Below are 19119 nucleotides of genomic sequence, written 5' to 3' on the forward strand. Positions count from 1 at the left end.
ATTTCCTGTCAGCACATACATCAGCTCACTATCCTCCGGCTGCCCATTCACCCCCACCCCAAACTGGTCAGCCTGTGTCCTGACCGCTTTGTGTTGCAAGGGGCAGGGCTTCGGACGGGCAAGGGGGCGGGACTTCGGACGGGCAAGGGGGCGGAGCCACGTAAATAGTTACGAGACAGCAGCCTCTTGTCAAGACCCTGCCCCTCTTTCATGAGGCATGTTATTGTTGGAAAGCTGCAGCAGGAAAGGTATGCTGCAGCAAAAGCAATTATGTTTTGATGGGCGAGGGCGCGGGGCTTCGGATGGGCATGGGGGGTGGAGCCTCGGAGATATCTCCGAGGCTCCGCCCCCGAACCCACCAGAAGCCCCGCCCCCTTGTTCATCAAAACGTAAATGTTTTTGCTGCAGTATACCTTTCCTGCTGCAGCTTCCCAACAATAACATTGAAAGAGGGGAAGGGTCTTGACAGGAGGCTGCTGTCTTTTAGGAGAGCTGGGTCCCTGGATGTCAGAGCTGAGGGGGCATGCAAACCATGTGAGTAGCAGCCCACACCAGGCCCCGAGGTCTGCTATGTAAGTGGTGTCTATGTCAGTAAGTTTTGAAGGGGGAGGGGATATGTGTGTGTCGCTAAGTAAGTAGTGTCTGTCAGTAAGTAGTGTCAGTAGGTTTTGCGTGTGTGTGTGTGTCAGTAAGTAGTGTCAGTAAGTTTTGCATTGTGTCTGTGTCAGTAAGTTTTGCATTTTGTGTGTGTCTGTGTAAGTTTTGTGTTGTGTCGTGTGTGTCAATATGTTTTGCGTTGTGTGTGTGTGTGTGTGTGTTAGTCAGTCCTGCGAGTGTGGCAGTACGCTCCGGTATGGCGTACCATTAAGAATGTGTCCGCCAGTACGCCATACCCCCGCCACACTGTAAAACACCACCACCAAGCTCCTAGATCTTGCTCGGAGGCGCCGCCAGCACCTTCTTCCTTTTCCAGGAAAAGGACTGCTGGGAGCATGAAGGTGATGTCATCACCCTCCCGCACCTGGCAGACTGGCAGAGAAAAAGTGACGATGGGGTGCCGGGCCACCGGTGTGTGGGTGGTATTCAGTATACCAGTTGTTGGGATCCCAGCGCACAGGATACCGGCGCCGGAATCCCGACAACCGGCATACCGACACCTTTTCTCCCATTTGGGGGTCCACGAACCCCCTGGAGGGAGGATAGCGTGGCGCTTACGCGCGCCACTGAGCCCGCAAGGGGCTCATTTGCGCTCACTTTGCTGTCGGGAAGCCGGCAGTCTGGATCCCGGCGCCGGTATGCTGGCCGCCGGGGACCCGGCCGCCGGCAACTCATACTACACCCCGGTGAGTAACTCTAATGGTCGGGACCCCTCCTCACAAGTACAATGAGGCGGCACTACCAAGTTTTGCTGGTGCAGTAAGATTTATTGATCCAGAATCTTACTAAATAAATCTTACTGCACCAGCAAGACTTGGGAGTGCTGCCTCATTGTACTCTGTCCACAGCTTGAAAAACCGAAGGAGGGCACTGGAGCAAATATTCACATTATAACAGGATGAGTGCTGGGTACACAGCTTATATATAATATTTTTTATTCTATAACAAGTGTCACATCCTGCTGTCCTTGTCTCTGTAGTCCGCAGGGACAGGGGGTGTCTGTGCCATGGATTCACATAATATATAACCACTTCACCTAGTGTCACATGGTTACATCCCTTAATGACATGTGACCACGCCCACGGCACGCAGGCACAGTACCACTGAGGAAAAAATGCTGTGTGCACCACAGGTGTCAGTAAGAAGTGTCTGTTAGTAAGTAGTGTTTGTGTCAGTACATTTTGCATGGTGTCTGTGTCAGTAAGTTTTGTGTGTGTCAGTAAGTAGCGTTTGTCAGTAGGTTTTGTACTGTGTGTGTGTGTGTGTGTGTGTGTGTGTGTGTGTGTGTGTGTGTGTGTGTGTCAGTAAGTAGTGTCTGTCAGTAAGTGGTGGGTGTCTGTGTCAGTAATACCCCTTTCACACCGCAAAAATAACCTGGTATACAGATCCGGCGCAACCCGCTCAGCAGAGTCTGCAAAGCAGGGAGGCGCTGGCCAAGAGAGGCGCTCTCCCTGCTCTGAGACTCTGCTGCTGCGCGCTGCTGCTGCCGGCTGCCACAGCAACAAGAGGCTGGAGTCCAGTCCACCAGCTGATCTTCCCTCTTTCTTCCTACCAGCAGAACATGCAGTAGGGAGTTCACTCCATCGTCCGCACAGGCTGGCCACTTTCACTTTCTGTTCCACTTCCTGGCTGCTTGTGATTTATGACATGAAGCTGTTCTCCATTCTCCCTGCGCTCGAGCCCTCCCCCTCTACAACATGCTGATGCAGGACCTTGAGTGTGGTCAGAGCAGGCCGACTGTGCCAAAAGTGAGTTTAACTCTTTGAAAGCTTTGGTTTCTAATGTATTGAATGCTGCTGCTGTAAGTGTGTGCTTTCTATATATATATTTTTTATTTTTTTACCATCGATCTATCTATCTATCTATCTATCACACACACAGGGGGGTGCAATTATTATATGTATAAGTGGCACTGAAACTGTGGGCATGTGTATAAGTGGCACAAACGTATATGTGTAACTGTATACGTGGCACTGATACCGTGGGCATTATTGTGTGTGTAAGCGGCACTGCTATCATGGCCATTATTATGTGTAACTGTATACGTGGCACTGCTACCGTGGGCATTATTATGTGTGTAAGCGGCACTGCTACCGTGGGCATTATTATTTGTGTAAGCGGCACTGCTACCGTGGGCATTATTATGTGTGTAAGAGGCACTACTACCGTGGGCATTATTGTGTGTGTAAGCGGCACTGCTACCATGGGCATTATTGTGTGTAACTGTATACGTGGCACTGCTACTGTGGGCATTATTATGTGTGTAAGCGGCACTGCTACCGTGGGCATTATTATGTGCGTAAGCGGCACTGCTACCGTGGGCATTATTATGTGTGTAAACAGCACTGAAACTGTGAGCATTATTATGTTAACTGTATACGTGGCACTGATACCGTGGGCATTATTATGTGTATAAGCGGCACTGCTATCATGGGAATTGTGTATATGGGGCACTACTGTGTAGCATAATGTGAATATGGGGCAGTACTGTGTGACGTAATATGAAATAGGGGCACTACATACGGTGTAATGACGATACTTTTGTGCTACTGTGTGGTGTAATTTGAATTTGGGGTACAATTGTGTGGGCACACCCGTTAATTGTGAGACCACACGTGCCTTCAGTGTGTGCTTTCCCTTTATTAAGTATTGGAGAGAGGGCGCAAATTTATAGTTTGCAGGGAGGCGCCAAACACCCTAGCACCGGCCCTGCTGGTATAGACTGGGTATATTGCTGGGTCGATACGTTCCGATGTGTGTTGTGAAAGGGGTCATGGGCGAATTCTGGATTGCCTGACCCAGTAATTCAACCCGGGAATAAAGAAGGGTTATTCTCGGGTTAAATACCAGGTCCGGTGCAGTGTGAACGGGTCACCCAGGTCGATGCAACCCGGGACCCGTTCACTGCATAGGGATGATCTCATCTCCCAGCACCGCCTCTGCACCGGATGCCTACTCCATCTCCGCCCACAGATGGCAACCCGAACCGGCAAATTGCCGGGTCGGGTTGGCGGTGTGTAGGGTCAAATGCTGGGTCCCACCCAGGAATGGACCCATTTCCAATTCCTAGGTGGGACCCGGCATTGTGATGGGAGAGCGGTATAAGTATTGTGTTGTGTGTGTGTCAGTAAGTAATGTCTGTGTCAGTAAGTTTATCTGTGTTGTGCGTGTGTGTCAGTCAGTAATATCTATCAGTAAGTGTCTGTGTCGGTAAGTTTTGTGTTGTGAGTGTGTGTGTTAGTAAATAGTGTCTGTCAGTAAGTGGTGATTGTGTCAGTAAGCTTTGTGTTGTGTGTGTGTGTGTGTGTGTGTGTGTGTGTGTCAGTAAGTAGTGTCTGTCAGTAAGTGGTGACTGTGTCACTCACATGGCATAGGCCACACCCCCTATTTAGACCACACCCACACCACACTGATCACACACCCACATCACTAGTCACACCACCGCAGCGCTTGTCACACCTCCTGCCGAGGCACACAATAGGCCCTTCCTAAATTTCAGCTCCAGGCCCATATGGACCTTAATCTGGCACTGGTTACAGAGATTGTGTGTGTAGGTACACAGTATATGTGAGTGTGTCACTGGGGCTGTAAAGCACATTGGTGCCCTGCAGCTGCACCTTGCACACTGAGAAGGAGGTTTCTTACCTTGCACACAGAGAGGGTGGAGAGGCAGTCAGTACACATCAGAGCCAGAAAGACCCGTCAGACAGGTGTGAAGTCAGTGGAAATGTGATCACAGACGTGTATCCTGGGACCTTCCTGTCTGTCTGAAGAGCTCTACAGTGGTGAGTGTCACATAGAAAGAAGCACATACATTGCCCAGGGACAGTCGGTGATATAGTACAGGACTAACGAAGAACATGATCACCAGTAAAGGGCACAGACTACATACAGGTAAGCGTTTGAGACAAGAGAGTAAAATGAAACACAGCCCATAGACAATGATTTATGCTGTACTCATGTATAATGTGGAAGAAGACAGACACATTCTAGTTTATTGTCGATCTTTGTATATAAACACAACAGGAAAATGAGATGCAGCGCATAAGATACATAAGTGGGGATAGCTAAGGCAATGGTACCTGTACTCTTTCCCTCTTTACTTCCGAATGCTCCTATCTTATTTGCGTTTGATACATATAGTTGTATTGTATATTACTCCCTGAAGTGTCATCACCTCCTTACATTTTTAATGGTATTCTGAGTATTCCTTACCATCTGTATAGATTGTGTATGTTCTCTCCAGGTTTGTGTGATTGCCATTCCCAGAGTTTAAAAACACATTGGTAGGTTAAGTGGCTTCTGACATAAATGTGCGCTAGAGTATTTGGGCTGTACACTACATGGAGGCATAAACTGACTGGTGCTGTGCAATCTATATGGGTCTGGGACTCAGGGTCGACAACAAAAAGGTCGACACACCTTAGGTCGACGCCAATTGGTCGACACACCTTAGGTCGACGTGGACAAAAGGTCGACATGGACAAAAGGTCGACAGGAACAAGGTCGACATGGAAAAAGGTCGACATGAGTTTTTTGGGTTTTTTTGGTGTCGTTTTCTTCGTAGAGTGACCGGGAACCCCAATTAGCGCACCGCGTCCCCTCGCATGGCTCGCTTCGCTCGCCATGCTTTGGGCATGGTGCCTTCGCTTCGCTCGGCACAGATTACCGTTCCAATCGTAGTCCACGTGGATCGTTAAGTATGAAAAGGTTCGAAAAAAGAAAAAAAAAAACATAAAAAACTCATGTCGACCTTTTTCCATGTCGACCTTGTTCCTGTCGACCTTTTATCCATGTCGACATAAGGTGTGTCGACCAATTGGCGGCGACCTAAGGTGTGTCGACCTGGAGTCCGGATACTATATATATATATATATATATACACACACACACACTGATAAAATGGTGTGTTGAATTACATAAATCCCACTAACACTATTGGACACCCTAAATCACATGACCGTGCGTTATTTACCAATGACCACACAACTCACAGTGTGACTGCACACCCAAACTACTTCCTTCTGTGATCAAAACCTAATCACATAACCACAGCAGTATCACTCCACAAGTACCATCACTCAGAGAGCGACTACTCAAAGGAGCAGCACATCACTGCCTCACTCTGACAGAAATACAAATATCTGATGTTTAACAGCTTATTCTGAATGTTCGCCTGTTTTAGTCACTTACACTGTTATCCAGTTTAATGATTATTCATTAAAAGTAATTCAAATTGAACTATTTTTTATTTGTATTCTGTGTCTTTCTCACCCTACATCTCCACATAGAACTATTTTGTCACTACAGAGGCCATTTTATAAGATAGCTATACCACTCTTGGGTGTGCGGTCACACTGATAATATGCGCCCTTGGGTGCAGGATACTTTATCTCTCTTGCTTAGTAAATAGACCCCTTTATCTCTGTCCACTTTATCACTCTCCAAGGCATACTACATCTGGATGTAATAATTATTACAGGGAGCCCAGTTTTTATGGGACTAGGTGTTTGGGGGGAGGGGGCCTGGTCACAGGAGGGAGTGTGGAAACGCCCCCTTGATCAGCTGTTTAGTAAATACATGTGGCACCAGGGGGTGTGGTCGTGTTGTGACATGACGGATTTGGAATTACGCATTTCCTGCACTCTGGGCCTAAGTAATCTGTACCCACTCCACCCCACTCTGTGCCCCTGGGCACAAGTATACAGAGATGCTCAAAGAGTAGTCCATCAAAAGTTACTATTTCTAAAGAAACACAGTTTCACATAATATCAGAAATTCACCACTATTGTCATGTGTATGTAAATGGGATACATACAGACATCATAAAAAAGAAATTATAAGACTTGCCAAACGATAGAGTTGGTGGAGAGATTAGTGTAAAGAAAGCCTATGACAATTGTTATTTAAGCTTGTGTTCTCAGTATTGATCCAATAATAATAATAACTCTCTAGTCTGAAGTGAAAGGTAGTGCTAGGATGTGAGCCTAGTTTTCCCTAGGAAGATCCACGTGAATCAGGTAAATGTATCCTGGGGAGGGGACTGAGCTGACAGGTAGGAGAAAAGGTCCGGATGAGAGAGCTAGATTCTCACACAACTCTACTCCCACTCACCACTTGTGTGCTGGACAAGTAGAATAAGATCACGCTGATAGTGGCTTTATGAAAGGCAACTGGTTTGTGTACTTGTTGTTATGCTCAGGAATGTGGATCTGTCAGTGGGTATACTGTATGTGTAATTTGTAGGCACTGGCATGTAAATGTTATCTTTTGTATTATGACAATTAGTTGGTGTTTATAGCTAAATGACAAAGTTTGTACTGTATTATTATTATTATTTATTATTATTATTACCAGTTATTTATATAGCGCACACATATTCCGCAGCACTTTACAGAGAATATTTGCCCATTCATATCGGTCTCTGCCCCAGTGGAGTTTACAATCTATATTCCCTACCACATGTACACGCACACACATTCACGCTAGGGTTAATTTTGTTGGGATCCAATTAACCTACCAGTATATTTTTGGATTGTGGGAGTAAACCGGAGTGCCCGGAGGAAACCAACGCAAGTATGGGGAGAATATACAAACTCCACACAGTTAGGGCCATGGTGGGAATCGAACCCATGACCTCAGTGCTGTGAGGCAGTAATGTATAGGGTTCAGTATGAAATGCCGGCTTACGGGATTCCGGCGGTCATAATACCGATAAGGGAAAGATCAACAGGGGTGAGTGTGGGCTGTTTTCCCCTCTCCCCTACCCCTAACTCTAACCCTCTGTTCCTGCAGTCTAAAGCTAGGTACACACTGTCAGATTTTTTTTGTCTGTCCGACAATCTGACAATTTTTCAGGAAATTGTAGGCATCAATATCTGAGCTACTGTACACACTGAAAGATTTTTTTTTAAGTTTGCAATTTTCTGCCACGTCACACTGCATTTGCATATGTCTGCCCACAAGGTGGATGACATGGTGACAGAAAAACATAGGAAATATGGGCAAATTATTGAGAATGCACACACACTGCTTGATATCGGGAGATTGTTGCAGAGATTTCTGGTTTAGTTTTAGGATGATAGTTCACAAAATCAATCGCTCATGTGTGTGGGCAAGATTTTCCAGAATTATCGTTGAAACGATCGATCGTACACACTATATGATAAATCAGGCCAATGTCTCAATTATTGGCAAATCAGACCAATAATTAGATAGTGTGTACTTAGCTTTACCCTAACCTCCCCTCTTAGTGCCTGACTCTAATCACGCTCCGGTGGTGCCTAAACCTAACTCTCCATCCTCATGCCTAAACCTAACCCTCCAGCAGTTTGCCTTTATATGTTCACATTTTCTTATTCAAATTTGCAATATATATATATATATATATATATATATATATGAGAGAGAGAGATCCAAAGTTCCACACTCTCACCATATAATCCATCAACGGGGTGCTCTGTACCGGTCCACTTGTACTGAATATCCACTATTTTAAAACCAGGGACTCGACTCATTAAATGTAACAAATTTATTAGAACTAGAGATGAGCGGGTTCGGTTCACCGAGATCCGAACCCTCCCCCGAACTTTACCTATTTTACACGGTTCCGAGGCAGCCTCGGATCTTCCCGCCTTGCTCAGTTAACCCGAACGCGCCCGAACGTCATCATCCCGCTGTCGGATTCTCACGAGATTCGTATTCTATATAAAGAGCCACACGTCGCCGCCATTTTCACTCGTGCATTGGAGATTGAATGGAGAGGACGTGGCTGCGTTCTCTCCCTGAAAAGCTCTGTATCTGTGCTCAGTGTGCTGCAAATATCTGTGCTCAGTGTGCTGCAAATATCTGTGCTCAGTGTGCTGAAAATATCTACGTTCTCTGCCTGAAAACGCTCCATATCTGTGCTCAGTGTGCTGCAAATATCTGTGCTCAGTGTGCTGCATTGTGGGGACTGGGGACCACCAGTATATAATTATAGTAGTACAGTACAGTAGGCCATTGCTGTATCTTGCAGCTCTGTGTCAAGTATACTATCTGTGCTGCATTATTGTGAGCAGTATATAGTAGGATAGTGCAGCATTTTGGTGACCAGCAGTATACATATAGTACAGTACAGTAGGCCATTGCTGTATCTTGCAGCTCTGTGTCAAGTATACTATCTCTGTGCTGCATTATTGTGAGCAGTATATAGTAGGACAGTGCAGCATTTTGGTGACCAGCAGTATAAATATAGTACAGTAGAGTAGGCCATTGCTGTATCTTGCAGCTCTGTGTCAATTATACTATCTCTGTGCTGCATTATTGTGAGCAGTATATAGTAGGAAAGTGCAGCATTTTGGTGACCAGCAGTATACATATAGTACACTACAGTAGGCCATTGCTATTGATATATTACTGGCATATAATTCCACACATTAAAAAATTGAGAACAAAAATGTGGAGGGTAAAATAGGGAAAGATCAAGATCCACTTCCACCTCGTGCTGAAGCTGCTGCCACTAGTCATGGCCGAGACGATGAAATGCCATCAACGTCGTCTGCCAAGGCCGATGCCCAATGTCATAGTAGAGAGCATGTAAAATCCAAAAAACTAAAGTTAAGTAAAATGACACAAAAGTCTAAATGAAAAGCGTCTGAGGAGAAGCATAAACTTGCCAATATGCCATTTATGACACGGAGTGGCAAGGAACGGCTGAGGCCCTGGCCTATGTTCATGGCTAGTGGTTCAGCTTCACATGAGGATGGAAGCACTCATCCTCCCGCTAGAAAACTGAAAAGAGTTAAGATGTCAAAAGCACAGCACAGCAAAGAACTGTGCGTTCTTCTAAATCACAAATCCCCAAGGAGAGTCCAATTGTGTCGGTTGCGATGCCTGACCTTCCCAACACTGGACGGGAAGAGGTGGCGCCTTCCACCATTTGCACGCCCTCTGCAAGTGCTGGAAGGAGCACCCACAGTCTAGTTCCTGATAGTCAAATTGAAGATGTCACTGTTGAAGTACACCAGGATGAGGATATAGGTGTTGCTGGCGCTGAGGAGGAAATTGACAGTGAGGATTCTGATGGTGAGGTGGTTTGTTTAAGTTAGGCAGCCGGGGAGACACCTGTTGTCCGTGGGATGAATATGGCTATTGACATGCCTGGTCAAATTACAAATAAAAAATCACCTCTTCGGTGTGGAATTATTTTAACAGAAATGCAGAAAACAAGTGTCAAGCCTAGGAACATCCTCCCTTATACGTCACCTGGAGAGCATTCATCAGAAGTCATTGACAAGTTCAAAAACTCTGGGTGACAGCGGAAGCAGTCCACTGACAACTAAATCCCTTCCTATTGTAACCAAGCTCCTGCAAACCACACCACCAACTCCCTCAGTGTCAATTTCCTCTTTAGACAGGAACGCCAATAGTCCTGCAGGCTATGTCACTGGCAAGTCTGACGAGTCCTCTCCTAACTGGGATTCCTCTGATGGATCCTTGAGTGTAACGCCTACTGCTGCTGGTGCTGCTGTTGTTGCTGCTGGGAGTCGATTGTCATCCCAGAGGGGAAGTCGGAAGACCACTTGTACTACTTCCAGTAAGCAATTGACTGTCCAACAGTCCTTTGTGAGGAAGATTAAATATCACAGCAGTCATCCTGCTGCAAAGCGGGTAACTCAGGCCTTGGCAGCTGTGTTGGTGTTAAACGTGTGTCCGGTATCCACCGTTAATTCACAGGGAATTAGAGAATTGCTTGAGGTAGTGTGTCCCCGGTACCAAATACCATCTAGGTTCCACTTCTCTAGGCAGGCGATACCGAGTATGTACACAGACGTCAGAAAAAGAGTCACCAGTGTCCTAAAAAATGCAGTTGTACCCAATGTCCACTTAACCACGGACATGTGGACAAGTGGAGCAGGGCAGACTAAGGACTATATGACTGTGACAGCCCACTGGGTAGATGTATTGCCTCCCGCAGCAAGAACAGCAGTGGCGGCACCAGTAGCAGCATCTCGCAAACGCCAACTCGTTCCTAGGCAGGCTTCGCTTTGTATCACCACTTTCCATAAGAGGCACACAGCTGACAACCTCTTACGGAAACTGAGGAACATCATCGCAGAATGGCTTACCCCAATTGGACTCTCCTGGGGATTTGTGACATCGGACAACGCCACCAATATTGTGAGTGCATTACATGTGGGCAAATTCCAGCACGTCCCATGTTTTGCACATACATTGAATTTGGTAATGCAGAATTATTTAAAAAACCACAGGGGCGTGCAAGAGATGCTGTCGGTGGCCCGAAGAATTGCGGCCCACTTTCGGCATTCAGCCACCGCGTGCTGTAGACTGGAGCACCAGCAAACACTCCTGAACCTGCCCCGCCATCATCTGAAGCAAGAGGTGGTAACGAGGTGGAATTCAACCCTCTATATGCTTCAGAGGTTGGAGGAGCAGCAAAAGGTCATTCAAGCCTATACATCTGCCTATGATATAGGCAAAGGAGGGGGAATGCACCTGACTCAAGCGAAGTGGAGAATGATTTCAACATTGTGCAAGGTTCTCCACCCCTTTGAACTTGCCACACGTGAAGTCAATTCAGACACTGCCAGCCTGAGTCAGGTCATTCCCCTCATCAGGCTTTTGCAGAAGCAGCTGGAGAGATTGAAGGAGGAGCTAAAACGGAGCAATTCCGCTAGGCATGTGGGACTTGTGGATGGAGCCCTTAATTTGCTTAACCAGGATTCATGGGTGGTCAATCTGTTGAAATCAGAGCACTACATTTTGGCCACCGTGCTCGATCCTAGGTTTAAAGCCTACGTTGTATCTCTCTTTCCGGCTGACACAAGTCTTGCACATGTTCAAAGACCTGCTGGTGAGACACTTGTCAAGTCAAGCGGAACGTGACCCGTCAACAGCTCCTCCTTCACATTCTCCCGCAACTGGGGCTGCGAGGAAAAGGCTAAGAATTCCAAGCCCACTCGCTGGCGGTGATGCAGGGCAGTCTGGAGCGAGTGCTGACATCTGGTCCGGACTGAAGGACCTGCCAACGATTACTGACATGTCGTCTACTGTCACTGTTTATGATTCTGTCACCATTGAAAGAATGGTGGAGGATTATATGAGTGACGGCATCCAAGCAGGCACGTCAGACAGTCCGTACATATACTGGCAGGAAAAAGAGGCAATTTGGAGGCCCTTGCACAAACTGGCTTTATTTTACCTAAGTTGCCCCCCTTCCAGTGTGTACTCCGAAAGAGTGTTTAGTGCAGCCACTCACCTTGTAAGTGATCGGCGTACGAGGTTACTTTCAGAAATTGTGGAGAAGATGATGTTCATCAAAATTAATTATAATCAATTCCTCCGTGGAGACATTCACCAGCAATTGCCTCCAGAAAGTACACAGGGACCTGAGATGGTGGATTCCAGTGGGGACGAATTAATTAATACTCTGTGAGGAGGGGGATGTACACAGTGAAAGGGGTGATGAATCGGACGATGAGGAGGAGGTGGACATCTTGCCTCTGTAGAGCCAGTTTGTGCAAGGAGAGATTGATTGCTTCTTTTTTGGTGGGGGCCCAAACCAACCAGTCATTTCAGCCACAGTCGTGTGGCAGACCCTGTGGCTGAAATGATGGGTTTCTTAAAGTGTACATGTCCTGTTTATACAACATAAGGGTGGGTGTGAGGTCCCAAGGACAATTCCATTTTGCACCTCCTTTTTTTTTTTTTTTTTTTTTTATCTCTGTGATGTGATGTTTGGGGCTAATTTTTTTAAGTGCCATCCTGTTTGACACTGCAGTGTCACTCCTAGATAGGCCAGGTGTTTGTGCCACCCACTTGGGTCACTTAACTTAGTCATCCAGCGACCTCGGTGCAAATTTTAGGACTAAAAATAATATTGTGAGGTGTGAGGTGTTCAGAATAAACTGGAAATGAGTGGAAATTATGGTTATTGAGGTCAATAATACTATGGGATCAAAATTACCCCCAAATTCTATGATTTAAGCTGTTTTTGAGGGTTTTTTGTAAAAAAACACCCGAATCCAAAACACATCCGAATCCGACAAAAAAATTTCAGGGAGGTTTTGCCAAAACGCGTCCGAATCCAAAACACGGCCGCGGAGCCGAATCCAAAACCAAAACACAAAACCCGAAAAATTTCCGGTGCCCATCTCTAATTAGAACTATAAAACATCTCGGATCAAAGGACCTCTGAGAATTTGATCCAAGAAGTGTATCTGTCTGTATACATTACTTGCTGCTGTAAGCTTGAAAAAGGTGCGGACAGGACTGAAACATCGCTGACTCTATGGCATTATAAGCACTTTATTGTTCTAACAAATTTGTTGCATTTAATGAGGAGAGTGCCTGGTTTTAAAATAGAATATATATATATATATATATATATATATATATATTAGTAATGAGCGGGTTCGGTTCGTCGGAATCCGAATCCCCCCAAACTTCACCCTTTTCACACGGGTCCGAGGCAGACTCGGATCCTCCCGCCTTGCTCGGTTAACCCGAGCGCGCCCGAACGTCATCATCCCACGGTCGGATTCTCGCGAGATTCGGATTCTATATAAGGAGCCGCGCGTCGCCGCCATTTTTCACTCGTGCATTGGAAATGATAGTGAGAAGACGTGGCTGGCGTCCTCTCAGTTTTATTCAGGTGGCTGCAAATATCTGTGCTCACTGCTTTATTGTGGGGACTGGGGACCAGCAGTATTATAGGAGGAGTACAGTGCAGAGTTTTGCTGACCAGTGACCACCAGTATTATACGTTCTCTACCTGAAAAACGCTCCATATCTGTGCTCAGTGTGCTGCATATATCTGTGCAGGGGTGTATCTTCCTATTGGCCTGGATGGCACTTGCCAGGGGCGCCAGCCAAGAGGGGGGCACCGCCCGGTAGTGCCACCCATGCCAGGGGGTAGAATGACATAGTAGTTCTCACCGAGTACATCCCTTAGCAGTGCTCATCCACTGCCAGACTCTCAGAAGCGTATTGCACTCTGACACTCTCTGTGACTACAGCCGGGGAGCGGGGCACTTCCAGGTATGGGGAGGGGCGAGGCACCTTCTCTTCCTCATCCGCTCCCCTTCTCATTGATCCCATGCAGTCTGTCACTAAACAGCAGCCACTACAATCAGCAACAGTCAGCAGTGCATGGTCTATCTTGGCAGTCTGGATCAAAGGTTACAAAGAGCTCTGTATGGAGAGGTATCTAGACCAGTGACTGCCTGTCCAGCTGTGTTGAAACTACAACTCCCAGCACACCTTGTCAATTGGATTTGCTGGGACATGTAGTGCAATCACACCTAGAGAGGGGTTTTTAACTGTATGTATGTGTGCATATATCCCCTCGGTGTCCCTGCCTGCACCCTCCTTGTAATTCCCCCTCAGTGTCCCTGCCCGCACCATCCCTGTAACTGCCTCCTCAGTGACCCTGCCCATACACTCCTGTAATTCCCCCTCCGTGTCCCTGCCCACACCATTCCTGTAACTGTCCCCTCAGTGACCCTACTCATACTCTCCTGTAATTCCCTCTCAGTGTCCCTGCCCGCACCCTTCCCATAATTACCCCTCAGTATCCCTGCCCGTACCCTCCCCGTAATTCCCTCTCAGTGCGCCCTACCCGCACCCTAACCGTAATTCCCCCCTCAGTGTCCCTGCCCGCCCCCTTCTCGTAATTCCTCCTCAGTGTCCCCGCCTGCACCCTCCTTGTAATTCTCCCTCAGAGTTCCTGACCTCAGCCTCCCTGTGACTCCCCCCTCAGTGTCCGTGCCGGTACACTCTTGTAATTCCCTCTCAGTGTCCCCTCCCGCACCCTCCCTGTAATTGCCCCTCAGTGTCCTTGACCTCAGCCTCCCTGTAGCCCCTCCCTCTCATTTTCCATACCCGAACTCTCCCTGTAATTCCCCCTTAGTGTCCCTGACCTCAGCCTCTCTGTGACTCCCCCCTCAGTGTCCCTGCCCACATCCTCCTTTAATTCCACCTCAGTGTCCCTGCCAGTACCCTCCCCGTAATTCCCCCTCAGTGTCCCTGCCCACACGCTCCTGGAATTCCCCCTCAGTGTCCGTGCCCACACCGTCCCTGTAATTGCCCCTCAGTGTCCCTGACCTCAGCCTCCCTGTAAGGCCTCCTCCTCATTGTCCCTACCTGCACCCTTCCTGTAATTCTCCATCAGTGTCCCTGACCTCAGCCTATCTTTAACTCCCCCCTCTGTGTCCCTGGGTGGGGGAGGTGGGGGGTGCCTTTCCTTACTTTGCCAGGGGTGCTCAGACCCCTAGATACACCCCTGTATCTGTGCTCACACTGTTTTATTGTGGGGACTGGGGACCACCAGTATTATATAGGAGGAGTACAGTGCAGAGTTTTGCTGACAAGTGACCACCAGTATTATACGTTCTCTGCCTGAAAAACGCTCCATATCTGTGCTCAGTGTGCTGCATAATCATATATCTGTGCTCACACTGCTTTATTGTGGGGACTGGGGACCACCAGTATTGTATAGGAGGAGTACAGTGCAGAGTTTTGCTGACCAGTGACCACCAGTATTATACGTTCTATGCCTGAAAAACGCTCCATATCTGTGCTCAGTGTGCTGCATATATCTGTGCTCACACTGCTTTATTATTGGGACTGGGGACCACCAGTATTATATAGGAGGAGTACAGTGCAGAGTTTTGCTGACCAGTGACCACCAGTATTATACGTTCTCTGCCTGAAAAACGCTCCATATCTGTGCTGCATTGTAGTATATAGTAGGAGTACAGTGCATAATTTTGCTGACCACCAGTATATAATATATAGCAGTACGGTGCAGAAGGCCACTGCTCTACTCACCTCTGTGTCGTCAAGTATACTATCCATCCATACCTGTGGTGCATTGCAGTTTTGCACAGTTTGCTGACCACCAGTATATAATATATAGCAGTAGGGTACAGTAGTCCACTGCTCTACCTCTGTGTCATCAAGTATACTATCCCATCCATACCTGTGGTGCATTTCAGTTTTGCACAGTTTACTGACCACCAGTATATAATATATAGCAGTACGGTACAGTAGGCCACTGCTCTACCTACCTCTGTGTCGTCAAGTATACTATCCATCCATACCTGTGGTGCATTTTAGTTGTGCGCAGTATATATAGTAGTAGGCCAATTGCTATTGATACTGGCATGTAATTCCACACATTAAAAAATTGAGAACAAAAATGTGGAGGGTAAATAGGCAAAGATCAAGATCCACTTCCACCTCGTGCTGAAGCTGCTGCCACTAGTCATGGCCGAGACGATGAAATGCCATCAACGTCGTCTGCCAAGGCCGATGCCCAATGTCATACTAGAGAGCATGTAAAATCCAAAAAACAAAAGTTCAGTAAAATGACCCAAAAATCAAAATTAAAAGCATCTGAGGAGAAGCGTAACCTTGCCAATATGCCATTTACGACACGGAGTGGTAAGGAACGGCTGAGGCCCTGGCCTATGTTCATGGCTAGTGGTTCAGCTTCACATGAGGATGGAAGCACTCATCCTCTCGCTAGAAAACTGCCGTGCCACTCCTGGATGGGCCAGGTGTTTGTGTCGACCACTTGTGTCGCTTAGCTTAGTCACACAGCTACCTCATTGCGCCTCTTTTTTTCTTTGCATCATGTGCTGTTTGGGGACTATCTTTTTGAAGTGCCATCCTGTCTGACACTGCAGTGCCACTCCTAGATGGTGTTTGTGTCGGCCACTTGGGTCGCTTAGCTTAGTCATCCAGCGACCTCGGTGCAAATTTTAGGACTAAAAATAATAGTGTGAGGTGTTCAGAATAGACTGAAAATGAGTGGAAATTATGGTTATTGAGGTTAATAATACTATGGGATCAAAATGACCCCCAAATTCCATGATTTAAGCTGTTTTTGAGGGTTTTTTGTAAAAAAAAACCACCCGGATCCAAAACACACCCGAATCTGACAAAAAAATTTCAGGTAGGTTTTGCCAAAACGCGTCCGAATCCAAAACACGGCCGCGGAACCGAATACAAAACCAAAACACAAAACCCGAAAAATTTCCGGTGCACATCGTTAATACTGTATATACATACATACACAGAAAACGGGCCCGGCACTCCCCTTCAGTATTGTATATAGCTGTGGTGCCCTCCTGCAGTTCCTCAATAATAGACTTGTGGAGCAAGCCGCACTCAAACAGACTTTTAGATAAAGGTGATGAAGACCAGTTTAATGTTCATTAAACTGAGCTTCATCACCTTTATCTAAAAGTCTGTTTGAGTGCCGCCTGCTCCACAAGTGTGTGTGTGTGTGTGTGTGTATATATATGTGTGTGTGTGTGTGTGTGTGTGTGTGTGTGTGTGTGTATGTGTGTATATGTATATATATATATATATATATATATATATATATTTATTTATTATGTGTGTGTACATATATATATATATATATATATATATATTTATTTCTGCGAGTGGAGAATATTTGAAATACTGTATAAAAACCCCACCATTTTGTTCTGATCATTGCTTTTATATTTATAAAGAAGTAAACAATATAAGAAGGATAATACTCATATGGCAGATAATAAACATGATTCTTGAATCAGTGGCTAGGAATGTGGGGCTTACTAAAGAAATATGGCAGTTGGTGTTGAACAACTTATGAGAACATTTTCTAGGAAAGCAAAGCTGTTGTAATATTTTAACTTGTATTTTAATCCTCCTTACAAAATATGTAAATATTTCTTCTGGTGCATTTCGTCCTTACTGGATTTCTCTGAACGGGTAGAACTAATGATGATATAAGTAATACGGCTAGAAATACTCGTTGACACGTGCATAAGGTGCTTACAGAAGAATCCGGCCAGACTTGTCTCGTGTTCAGACATGTGGCAATTTTAGCAGTTTGTGTTGTGATTTATATGCACATTTTGCATATATTTATATGTAAACAAAATATGAAACATGTTTGACTTTTATTACATCAGCAGTTATGTTGTGTAAGCCTGGTGATTAAACACCTACTTATTTCAGTTTATTTAAGGCACACTCCATTGTTTTTTAAAGTAACCATAATGCAACATGGGCAGAATGTACTACTCATCGCATCCTCGATGCATCCTGCCACTTATCAGGTACGTCTTTAATAATGCCAATATGTACCTAGAAAAGCGATAAGTATAGCAAAGGACAGGTCTCCTGTGATAAGACCTGTCCTGTGCGATCACTGCACTTCCGGGTTTAGATTTAGGTGAGAGCGTTTCCTTTCTATCTAGTGTAGGACTTGGGCAAGAAGGATAAATATATATAGTAAACACTGCTTGATAAAAGCGCTACACGGCGCTGAAACGTTGCCCACAGACAGCCGACTTGTGTCATTTTTTTGGAAAAGCCTACGAGTGCTGCCAGTGGAGGAGTGTGTGTGTGTGTGTGTGTGTGTGTGTGTGTGTGTGTGTGTGTGATATATATATATATATATATATATATATATATATACACAATGTAGGTGTCTGTAGTGTCGGGAAACACTGTCCACTGCCCCCGTTACCACAGAAACAGGCGGCACTCCACGGATTTTAGTATAACAGGTGAAATTTTATGTGACAGACAGCATGAGTCCAACGTTTCAACCCCGTGGCGGGTGTTTTTGTCAAGGACACATGGTGAAGCAAACAGAGTGAGCATAGTTCTTACCTTAAATACCTTGCACATGTCAGCACATTCAGACGGGTGCGGAGGGCGGGAGAGTCGCCGGCGGCTCCGGCGTCCGGCCGCAAGAGATGACGTCACCGTTGCTAGGCTACCGGGAAACATCACCACCCGGCGCATCCCGCTGCTGCACTGTAATGCAAAGAATTAAAAGTGAAACGTAAAATCAATAAGAGGAAACAAAATAAAGTTTCCAGTACAGTGTAAGTGATAGATTAAAAATAGCTGTAACATTATGTGACCGGGAAACAATGTAAGCATATTCAGGTAAATATCCTTTAAGGAGGGCACCCCGGTCCTTACAATCTTTTTGAGTGCCAACTGTACTAATTGGATATATATTTTTATATATATATATATATATATATATATATATATATATATATATATATATATATTAGAGATGTGTGGCTGGCACTTTTCGTGTTTTGGTTTTGGTTCTAATTCCACTTTCGTGTTTTGGTTTTGCCAAAACCACCCTTTCGTGTTTTGGTTTTGGTTTTGTATCTGGATGATTTTTTTTTAAAAAATACATAAAAACAGTTCAAATCACAGAATTTGGGGGTAATTTTGCTCCTACGGTATTATTGACCTCAATAACATTCATTTCCACTCATTTCCAGTCTATTCTGAACACCTCACACCTCACAATATTGTTTTTAGGCCAAAAGGTTGCACTGAGGTCACTGGATGACTAAGCTAAGCGACCCAAGTGGGCGGCACAAACACCTGGCCCATCTAGGAGTGGCACTACAGTGTCAGACAGGA

The 19119-nt window shown here is 45.9% G+C and overlaps 1 protein-coding gene across 4 annotated transcripts in view; it reads left to right on the forward strand.

Annotated features, from left to right (window-relative positions):
* The first annotated feature begins 388 nt into the window (after window positions 1-388).
* STYK1 (serine/threonine/tyrosine kinase 1) overlaps window positions 389-19119 on the forward strand; it is a 76978-nt gene continuing 58247 nt past the window's right edge. Inside the window, exons 1-2 of one of the 4 annotated variants that reach the window (XM_063961832.1) lie at window positions 389-572; window positions 2216-2405. The gene's annotated coding sequence lies outside the window, so the exon portion shown is untranslated. Of the gene's footprint in view, window positions 573-2212; window positions 2406-4332; window positions 4552-19119 lie in introns of those variants that run through there. The other 3 variants (XM_063961834.1, XM_063961833.1, XM_063961831.1) reach the window with 3 other exon arrangements.

The sequence above is a fragment of the Pseudophryne corroboree genome, chromosome 3, assembly GCF_028390025.1.
Source record: "Pseudophryne corroboree isolate aPseCor3 chromosome 3, aPseCor3.hap2, whole genome shotgun sequence".
Lineage (NCBI taxonomy): Eukaryota > Metazoa > Chordata > Amphibia > Anura > Myobatrachidae > Pseudophryne > Pseudophryne corroboree.